Genomic DNA, 10,992 nt, shown 5'->3' with positions numbered 1-10,992 from the left:
CAATATTTACATTTCGAGTGGAAATTTTATAAAAAGCTTATGCAAAACCGGAAAAGAGGGGTTTATGAAAATTTATGAAAACATAATCAAATGTTATGGCCAGTTAGGGGAAACTCCACTCAACCGAACCGAGCCGGACTGCACTCGCACTCGCACTTGTACTGTTTTGTACACTACAGTTTCTCTGGACTTTGGAGCTTCATCTGCTGCAGGGGCTGGTGGGGCCTTAAAATTCAGTTAGTTGGTAATTCAGTTTAAGGTTCAGTGAACTGCGAACTAGTTGCCTTGATTCGAATAAATTCTGTGTACATTCGTAAAGCAAGGCACTGCGTGTTTCAGCAAGTAATTGGAACGGTGTAAGCGCCTTATTACCACAAATGGTTTGATGTTATCTAAAAGATACTGCATCTAAAATATACTGTACCTAGAAAAAGGGAGCTTGGAAATAACAATATTCTTTATTTGGGCGCACATTGTACCTAAAACCAATATACCTCCAAAATACAGTTCCTAGAAAATTCTCTGCCTGAAACTAATGTACATAAAAAATACTGCATCTAATGATATAGTGCCTAAAAAATCTCTTCTACAAATTCGGTACCTAAAAAACACTGCATCTAAAGTATACTGTACGTAGAAGTAGGGAGCTTAAAATACTGAACTACAAATACTACATCTAAAAATACTGAACTTAACAAATAACAGTATTCTTTATTTGGGTGCACATTGTACCTAAAATACTGTTCTCTGCCTGAAACTAATGTATTTTAAAAATACTTCATCTAAAAATACAATGTGTAAAAAACCTAAATATACTTTTTCTGCATATTCTGTACCTAAAAAATACCGTATCTAAAATATATTGCATATAAATTATTAAATGCATTAATACTGTAAAAAAAATCGAATTAACCCAAAAATACTGCACTTACAAAATAATGGATTATTTTTTATTTAGTTATACCTAAAAAATACTGTATATCAAACTAATGTCCCTATGAATTTCGGTACCAAAAACGTCTGCATTTAATGAGCACTGCATCTATAAATACTTTTTCTAAAAATTCTTTATATTAAAACGTTTCAACACAATATTGTTCCCCAAAAATACTGAATCAAAAAAAAAAGGTGCAGATTAATCAGCAATCTTCTAGTTCAATCTGAAAGTTTTATTATGTGAGATCCATTTTCCTCAAAACTTATGATTTGTATCCCAACTTTTTTCATCTAAAACTCAACTCATTTCTGAATAAAATCATAAGAAACTTGACCAACTTCCTTGAGCAACTTTCTTTGCATTCCGTGCAACTTTGTTTCACCTGTAACCAGTACATCATATCCTCATGCCTATATTACCATCCCGTGACAAATCCATCCACTTATCCCAAAATCCAGACCCACAGCCCATCTCCTGCGTGTGATAACAACTTGTAAGCGTTGTCATAACACGATCCGGTCATATAAAAACAAAATTCTCACAAATTTAACGCCTCCGACGCAGACGTTTAGGTTTTTATGGCCCAGCCACAATTCCTTCCACCCATCCCAACCATCCGCAACATTCATATTCATAAAAGGCAGCGACTCATCATTATTTGTCAGGGATGCATGTAAACAAGTCAACGGAGAGAGGAAAAAAAAAACAGAGATCCAACACACAAAAATCATGAGTCACGCATAAAATTTTATGAACTGAAGGGAGAGGCTGAAAAGGGGGGCGTGTGGCAAGCGTGGCAATCGTGGCAGAGAGTCCTGGGGAGTCTGTTAAGGATGGATGTGAAGAGCAAATTAAAGGCGACACTGCGTACACGCCGCATGTGGTAAGGGGCTTGTGGCTTAATTAAAAATCAGCGTGTGGTACATTTGTCTGCTTATACAGTGCGTTTCATTCGAACAAAGGAGCTTAAAATTGTAATTGGTGTTGGAACTTCCATTGGTTATTGAATTGACTTGGTTATCGACAGGAGTTTATCGAAGGGGTTCATAAATCGAAGGAATCTAAGGAATCGAAAGATCTAAGGAGACGTTAGATCTACCTAAGGAATCAATATATATATGGAAGTGACAGAGATTGCAGCCAACCGTTCACTAAGAAGGACAATCACTTTTAATATAGACATATCGATATAGGATTTATCATATTAGATTATTCCCTTCGGAATGAAACATATCCATATCCATAACCATCTTCTTTTAAGTGGATCTGCTCTTAAACTCACGCAACGCACTGTCCACTGTGTCCAAGTGACAACAATTTTAATTAAATTCGAAATACTGAACTGTTTACCTTTTCATTTGCTTTATTTCTTTCTTTTTTTTTATTTCTGACTTTTTTGTTTTTTGTTTGTTTCTTGTTTGTTTGCATACAAAAACCTTCCTTTGTCTTTGCTCAAAAGCGGAACAGGACACAGAAAGAAAGTCCATCAAGAGCCGAAAGAAAGTGAGTGGGAGAAAGCGACAGTGAGTGTAAGTTTAATTAAATTGATTTCCCTTTGCACTTCTTGCTCTCGCTCTCTTCTGGTGCTATTTTAATTAAATCTTTTTTTTTATTTATAGATTTCAAAAGAGAGAAAAGATTAAAAGCAAACTGTAAACCATAATTGCCTTCAGGGGGGGTTTCGCCTAGTTTTTCTTAAAGAATTTCCATTCCTCAAAGTTCTTGGGAAACTGCAAATTTTTTGTGTTATTACAAGTCAGGGAGTTCCTTCTGTTCTCTGTTTCTTCACTCAAAATTGGCCTTCTCTCGTTTTCCTTCTGTAACGAACTTTATTTTCTGAAGTCAAAGTTTTTCCCATGGCATGTGATGTGTGTTCCATGTCTACGCCGAGTCGTGTGTTTATTTAATATCTATAAAACAAATTAAACATTCATATTCCGTTTATTTACTTAGGTAAATTGAGTTTTCGCAGTTGACATGCTGAATACGCAACAAAAAAAAAGCGAAAGAGAATGCTCTAGACACGACAATACCTGGCATTCAGTGGAGAATTTTTCAAATTGGATTTATCTTTGAATGTAAGGAAGCTAAACACTTTCTAGATGAGGTAGAGGGAATTCTCTGCGGGTAGGGGACATAGAAACCCAGCCTTAAGGAGAGAAAGAGGTAGAAAAGGCTCTACTTTTAAGAACTGGAAAAATATTATTATAATCATTTTTAGTACATCGGTAGATAATGCCCTTATTTTTGGATATCCATCCATCCACTCTGCGGGAACTTGAGCGCTTTCCAAAATACCCAACGATTACCTAGAAAAATATAGAAGTTAGCTGGAGGAAAACGCGATTCATGGCTGGGAGGAGAAGCTGGCCCAAAAAAAAAAAAAAGAGTCCAAAGTTGGCTGTGTCATCCACATCGGGGATTCTGAGAGGTCTGAGAGTCGTTGCTGTAAACAGGAAACGACTGTCTGTTGCATGCAGGCAGGAGTGACAAATGTCATGAAATATTCAAATTGGCAAAAGTGTCCGCCTGTCGGCTGTCGGCTGTCGAAGCCAGTTTCTCTAACACATTTTTGGGTAGCCCCTTTACTGATTGCAACTTTAATTGAGGTAAGGAAAAAAATGTTCCATTTATCACCGACATAAAACCCTAACAGCTCATAATTGGTAATTGAGTGCAATATGGAATATCATAAATACATAGAGGTACAAGCAAATGAACATAAATCAGAGGCCTCTAAGCCAAGGAAAAAAAAAAAAAAAAAAAACAACACATTGGTAAGTTAAGGAGGTTACAACGTACCGCAAACGCACAGACACACACACACACACAGTAGTCGTGGAAAATGTTTCGTTTTCATTGTGTACATATTTAAGCAAACAATAAAATGGAAACAGGAAGAGAAACAGGATTCATGAGGCATGATGCCATAGGGCAGGGTGGAGCGGAGCAGGCCCACTCATTCGTAGCAGGTGTCAAATGTTGCGGCCAAAAAAGAAAAACCAAAGTCAGTTTTTACCCTCATGTAGTGCTCTCTCTCCCTCTCCTTCTCTCTCTCTCGCTCCAGCATTTTCGAAAATTTATGACAACACTGTACCAGACACACTTACACTCTTAAACGAACACACACACACACACACAAACACCGTCGGAGAGCCACACAAACGTTTGATTTTCCCCATATGTTTAGAATAAAAAATGTGTGGGAATGATATGGTTAGAGGGTAACGACACTGAAGATACCTTCTAAAAATGAGGAACGATTTTTTTTTCTAAGAATAATATTTGTTTGGTTGGTAGTTAAATTAAATTAATTTTAAATAAACTAAAAATATTACAATAATTATACAAATGGAGGAAAAAACTAGAAAAACAAGCAAAAAAAAAAAAAAATCAATAAATTATAATAATATATGAATAAATCAATAATATATAAATATAATATACAAATAAATAAACAATAATAATATATAAATATATAAACAAAATAATAGTATATAAATAATAATAATAAATACATACATATGTACGTATATAAATAAATAAATAATAATATTATAGAAGAAATAAAACAGAGACTACAGAGATCCCTTGATCCTTGATCGAATTTTTTGTATTTGTTATAAAGACAAATTACTTAAAAATCAAGACTCACGCGACATGGAACATACAAAAATAGACAAATTTGTAAAGTAATAATAAATAAAATCGTTCCATTAAAAAACATTAATTTTAGATCATAGTTTAAGAGATTTCAAATAATAAATACAAAAATAAAACAATAAAATGTGGTAAAAAGAACTCCAAAACTTCTATGTATAGATCTAGGCCAGAATTTAATCTTGAGACTATCTTTAAAGAAGTTTGGACAGCTCTAGCTCTCATATTACCCAAGATGCTAGTTTTCGGCACCTGTTACATTGTTATCCACTGAAACATCATACCCTTCTATATCAATTGGTAAAAATTGCTCAAAAATTGCTTTGCGGAACTTTTGGGTACGTGCCACTTTGGATAGGCACGAAGCGTTGTTGCAGCTGCCCCTGGACCAAGGACCAAGGACCAAGGACTCTGCCACTGCCACTGCCAGAGAGTGTTCAATGTGTTTCTGGTTTTCTCTTCTCTTTTGACTATTTTTTTTAGTTGGGTGCATGACATTAGTTGTGAGCACATAAAAAATAAATAAATTTTATACACGTCATTGGTTTTTATTACTGCAGCAGTGTGTGGCGGCAGGAAAAAATGATTTAGATCCAACTTTTGCATTGTTGAAACACACTTCGAATGGCACTGAAACTTGCAAATTTACAAGAAACTGTCAATCACCCCATCCATCTGGCTGGGCTTGTCTGTCAATCGATTCGCATTCGATCAAGTTGAGGCAACTATCCCCATCCATGCGGAAAACTGCTTTTAATTAGAGCTCACGAGCACCTCGACAGCAGCAGAAAAGTTAACAACTTTTGGGGAAGGAAGAACTTTTGGTAATCGCCTTGCACCACGCACTCCCAACTTTTCCCCGAATCGGTTTTCCTTCTTCAATCCGTCCGTATACGGAGGTGCATGGTATATATGTATAGATTTTTGGCAACGAATTATTGACAATTGCAATTCAATTTCACACACAATTTGGCCAAAAAATGTCGTTACGCCGGAAATAGCGTAAAAAAGTTTTCTGGGACCTGCAGCCTGGAAAAGTTTTCACTTCGTGCTGTCAAAAAAGCTTGGGGGAAAACTCAATGGAAATGTAATTCAATGCGAAAAAAGGAGTAAATAAATATCTGTAAATATTGGTGCGTCTGTTTGTGGGTGTTTTTTTTTTTTCGTGATTGAATGTGCAGCTGATTGAGATGCGGAAAACGGAATGAAAATGCACTGTCGTGAGTTTTTGGCTTGTCAATTTGAAAAGAATGGCAAGGACATTCTTTTGTCACTTACCGATAAATACATTTCATAGATTGTTTGGCTAATGGCACAGACGATGGTACTGGCAGTGGTACAGTGAAATCGCTTCAAATGGATCTTAAATTTTGATCTCCTTTTGGACAGGTTTCTTGAACGCCTTTCCTTTGGCGAAAATTTATAATTATTCAAATTTTGTTCCCCTTCCAAGAGCCCCTGGCTACCATTAAAAGTCCGACTGTATACCGTAAAAGCTTCACCAGCTGCAATAAATCAATCAGATCCCCCATCTACCGTCCACAAAACATACAGAAATACCAAAAATACTTTCATTTCATATGCAAAACATTTCCCACTCTCTCCCACTGTCGGGCTTTACCTGGATCCCACACCTTCGCATAGGAATGCAGGTGGGGGGCTCCCCAGACATTTTTTTTTTTTTTGGTTCCATGCATGGGAAAAGTCAAATATGAAAACTGTCAGCAAAGCTGAAAATTTATGGTTCTCTTAATACAAAACACACACACATACATATGCATGCACACACACTCCCCCAAATGCTGGAAAGTATGCTACAAATTTAAAATTAATATGCAGCAAAGAAACGGTAAAAGATTCGGCAAGGAAGGAGTGGAAGGAGTGGAAAGAGAGCTCTCCTCTGTACCTCTGTTACCCATATTCCTCATTCGCGACGAATTATTGGGAAGCGGCTCAAGTTTTTTCACCCGAAAAGAAAATGTACTACGTGATTTTTAAGCCGGAGCAAAACTTTTCTAGGAGTGTGTGTGTGTGTGTGTGTAGGCGGTGGCCGTGCCCACCCATATATCATTTATAAAATGACATTTTTATTGTCAAGAATTTAAGGAATTTAAAAATGAAAATTGTTGAATATTGGGTAGAAAATAAAATTGTTGGTTTTTTTAAAAGAATTTTGAAGTTTAACATACAATTTTGGAAATTTACGCACCTTCTGTGGGGGGTTCCATTACAATCAATTTTTGTACAAATCCTCTAAAGGGGGTACTCGTTTTACTTTCCATTTTCTTTTGACATTTCTTTCCCTTTCCTCACCCTTTTTTGCTGGGGATTTACTGGGTTCGGTGTCGGCGATTTTTCTTCCCCTATCTTCCTCTTTCTGTGAGATTTCGTGGGTGGTTTCCTTCTTCCCTTTCTGTTTATCCGCTTTCTTCATATTTTTACTGTTTGGGAGAGAAGAGAAAACGAGTTATATAAGAACCTCTGTGATGGATTAAAAAAATATGTTTGTTTCATCTTTCTTTATACTTCTTCCCCTTCCCCTGCACCGCTTGAAACCGCATTCTACAGTTAATTTTAAGACTCATCACTGTGTCAGAGCAAGAGCGAGAGAGAGAGAGAGAGTGAGGGAGGGAGCGATGGTGGGAGGGTGGTATTGCAATCGCCTTAAGAACTTCCCTTAACAAATGTGCGAAACGTGACTTAAGCATGGAATACAAAATTCTAAAGTGCATACAAAAGTACACATGAAAATGAAGAGAGGACGAGCGGACGAGAGAGGGACGGTGCAGGACATAAACGGGAAAGTGGCAGAGAGAGAGTGCGGAAGAGAGGGACAGCCACACACTTGGGGCTTGGGCAAAAACTTGTGAAATGCAAAAAAGCCAGGGGCGGTGCGGGGTGGTACAGAAGAATGGAGATGTGTAAAGAGGAATAGCTATGGGATAAATGTAATCCCTGCTTGCAAATATATTTGCAGAAATTTATAATTTATTAAAAAAGTACAGCGCACCAGCCAAGGGGCAGCAAAAAGAACAAAAGCTGCTGCATGCTGCTGCACTCCGTCCACTACCCCCGCAGACACCACACCGAACTCCAACACACTCCCTTCCCTTGCGCTGCCTGGGGCATACATGAGTAATATGTAAGCAGCGCCGCCAAAGAGAGCAGCTCTGCTCCGGCTCCGGCAGTGCTGCACTCTCCTCCTGTCATCCTCTTTTTCAACCATGACGAGAAGTACCGCTACTCTTCCTATCTGTACTTCGCTTCGGTATGCAAGCGGCCATCAACAAGGTGCATTAATTAAAGGTGAGGCGTTTTCCATTTGGGTTTCAGTTGCGGCACAGTCACAGTGTCCCACAAAATCGAGCGAGAGTGCGAAATAAGTAAATTCATTTTCAGCTTGGAGAAAAATAAAAGTCGCACCCATGCCTTACCTTACTAGTATGCACCATGCTCTGGCTACGCCACTTATTCCATCGTTCTCTCGCGTCTCCTTCCCACACTATTTCGCCGTTGCTTTTACCCACATAAAGCGAACAGAACTACCGCTATTCACGCTGCAAACCGCAACGCAGAAGATTCCCCCTTTCACTTACTCTATTCGCCATTCTCTTTGTCCCTCAACAGGTACGAGGTACGCGTATTACATGCATCTTGGTCAATGGTTATTACGCTGCTCTCTCCCCCACTCGCTGCTGACAGATAGAGAGAGAGATCCATTCAAATGCAATAACAACATTTTTCATGCTTCATTGTTTTTGCTACTTAAATTCCACTCTTCTTCTTGCTGTTCCTTCTTTCACCCTTCGCACAAGCTGTGATTTCATAAGCGGAGCGGGGGGAAAGCGAAGTCTGCAGCTATGGCCGCAGGGGCAGTGGAGAGCCACGCTGATGATGTTCACGCTCCCGCTGATGAGGAGTCCACTACTGCTGCTGATGATGCTTCTGCAGCTGCAGCTTCTGATGATGAAGCGTGTTTCTCTCTCTATCTATCTATCCATGTTCCTCTTTGGCTGCTGCGCCGCCGGCTGCACTGCCACCGTCTTGCAGCTGAGGCTTCAAAGCAGAGGCTCTGCTTCTTTTTTTTTTGGTCTGAGGAGCTCGTCTGCGTCCTTATATTTCTTGGCATTTTTTTCATTGCATAGCCGAGAGACTGAGATTATTAATTTTGATGTCCGCCCCGGAGACCGAGCGCCATAATCGATGCACTCTTTGTTGTTCTTATTGTTCTCAAATTTCTTTTGAAATTTTCTTGCAAGTGCCGGCGGCAAAGTTAATAAGTCAAGGATAAGCGTTAGAACTCCCGTTTTTTGATCGTTCCGGACGTTGGACGGGCATTTCGAAATTCAAAGAGTTGTCTTTTAATTGCAAAGAGTACGGATTACACTGGTTTTAAGCACTTTTAATGTTCGTTTTTAATGCGCGCACGATTTTCTGTTTTTTTTCTTCCTCCCCGCAGGACTGGCATGCGTGCCTTTTTATAGCAATTAGATTTTTCCTGTGACGTTCAAAGTATCGATTACCGAACAAGCGACACGATCTGTTGCAAAAACCAATAAAAACATACTAATCTTGTATACAAATGTTTGTTATATTTTTGTTGTTCTTTCTTTATACTTCCTACGCTTAATTACTGCGAAAATTGTGTACTTGTTCAGTATCGATACCGGCTTGTGAGCTATCGATATTCTTAAACGGCACGAGCAGAGAGCGACCGCGCTTTTGATCGTAAAGAAGAAGAAAGACCGCGGAACAATGCAAAAATTGCGCGTTTTTATTGTTTGATTTGTTTTGTGTTTAAAGTGTGTTCAATTCATTTTTGGAGCCGCCGCGTTCGATCAGTGTAGTGTAAAAGCAAGAAAGTTTAAGTTAATATCAGTTCTCTGTGCGTTTTTCGGTTTTTGTTGTTTGCGGGTGTTCTGTGAAAGTGTTTTTTTTTTTTGCGTGTTCTGTGGCAGTGTGTGTGTGTGAGTTTCGTCTTCAAATTGCACTTCAATAGTGAAAAATTGTCTCAAATTGGCGCAAGCAATTCAATTGTTGCTGAAGCAATAAACTTTGCCGTCTGAAGGGAGTGCAGGCGCATAACATGTACCGTTGGTAAGTCCCATGTCTATGTGTGGGCGGTGAGGTTATGTCTGCAGCGGCGGCAGCAGCAGCAGCCGCTGCTTGGGAGAAAAGCCTCTGCCGCCGAGCGAGTCCATTATCAGGGCGATAACAAAATGTTTAGTTTTCGTTGAGCGGAAACTTTTTTCGGGTGTAAACTTTTGGCAGCAAGTGCATATAAATTGAATGTAACTTTGCACTCGTCTATGCAAACAGACCAACGCACGCATACACACACACACACACACACACACACACTCATATGCAGTGTATGTTAAAGCAGAGCGGAGATATGGTGATTTCAGGCATTAAGCACTGGCTAAACCAGGCTGGATTTATTGTGTGGAAATCCCATGAGCGTTGGACATGAGTTTTGCACCACATTTCATAATCATTTGAATGCACTCATCCCCGATTATGTACAATTATGCTTATTCCATACAGCCACTGTTTTTCTCGTTTAGCAAGTACCTCAAGAGAGCACCAAAAATGTAATTTCAAGCAGTGTGTCTAGCCATCTCGCTTGCACTAGACAAACTTTGCATATACTTCACTTACTAACTGGAATGCTGCAGGAGAGTGCAGCCGATAGATAGGGTGGGAGTGGGAGTGGGAGTTGGAGTGGGAGAACAACAGATTGGGCATGTGACTCTGTGCGCCTGCTGTCTCCTCCTACTTCCCTCTCTGTCGATACTTTTGATATGCAAAAGATATGAAAGGGACAGCTGTTTCCTGCTCCATTTGCTTGCCAAAAACTTTTCCAAAGAACCAAATGCATTTCCCCCCTCCCACCACCAACTTCAAGCAGAAGTTGTAGGCGGCCTTGGGGGGTGGTACGCATCTATAAGAACTTTAAAGATGGTAAGAGGCAGCTCATATTTAAAGGTATTTTTCACACTTATTTTATGGTTATTAGCGTTTATTTTTTAACCATTTCTTGCCAAAGGTGTCGCAGGTGTTTAGTCTTGTAGAAAATTGCCGAATTTCCTTCTTGAGGAAAGTTTTTGCTGAAGTTGAAAATTGAATTTTATGCTTATTGATCTTGAGATTTTCTTTTTTCTCCTTTTCTTTTTAGATTTTATCCAACACTGAATAATGGTGGGTCTTCTTGGAAGTTCTATGGAAGTTTTGCTCACAATTTGTCCCTGGATTGCCTTCTTCAGTAGAGTTTGTTGTTTAACTCTCTCTGATATTTTAGCCAAAATTTATATCTAACTGTTTTATAATCCCTTGTACAGGATCAAACGATTGAAGGCTGGTTTATTCTGACGAAATCTAGTGGAAATCCTTCG

At 39.0% G+C, this 10,992-nt stretch overlaps 1 long non-coding RNA gene across 1 annotated transcript; it reads left to right on the top strand.

Annotated features, from left to right (window-relative positions):
• Nucleotides 1-9,352: 9,352 nt before the first annotated feature.
• Nucleotides 9,353-10,992, top strand: LOC117186179. The gene is made up of 3 exons (XR_004471300.1): nucleotides 9,353-9,694; nucleotides 10,776-10,798; nucleotides 10,939-10,992. It is a non-coding gene; the product is annotated as an uncharacterized LOC117186179 (long non-coding RNA).

This window comes from Drosophila miranda, chromosome XR (genome assembly GCF_003369915.1).
Source record: "Drosophila miranda strain MSH22 chromosome XR, D.miranda_PacBio2.1, whole genome shotgun sequence".
Classification (NCBI taxonomy): Eukaryota; Metazoa; Arthropoda; class Insecta; order Diptera; family Drosophilidae; genus Drosophila; species Drosophila miranda.
The sequence above is the reverse complement of the archived record's forward strand: the minus strand, read 5'-3'. Positions and strand labels throughout refer to the sequence as shown.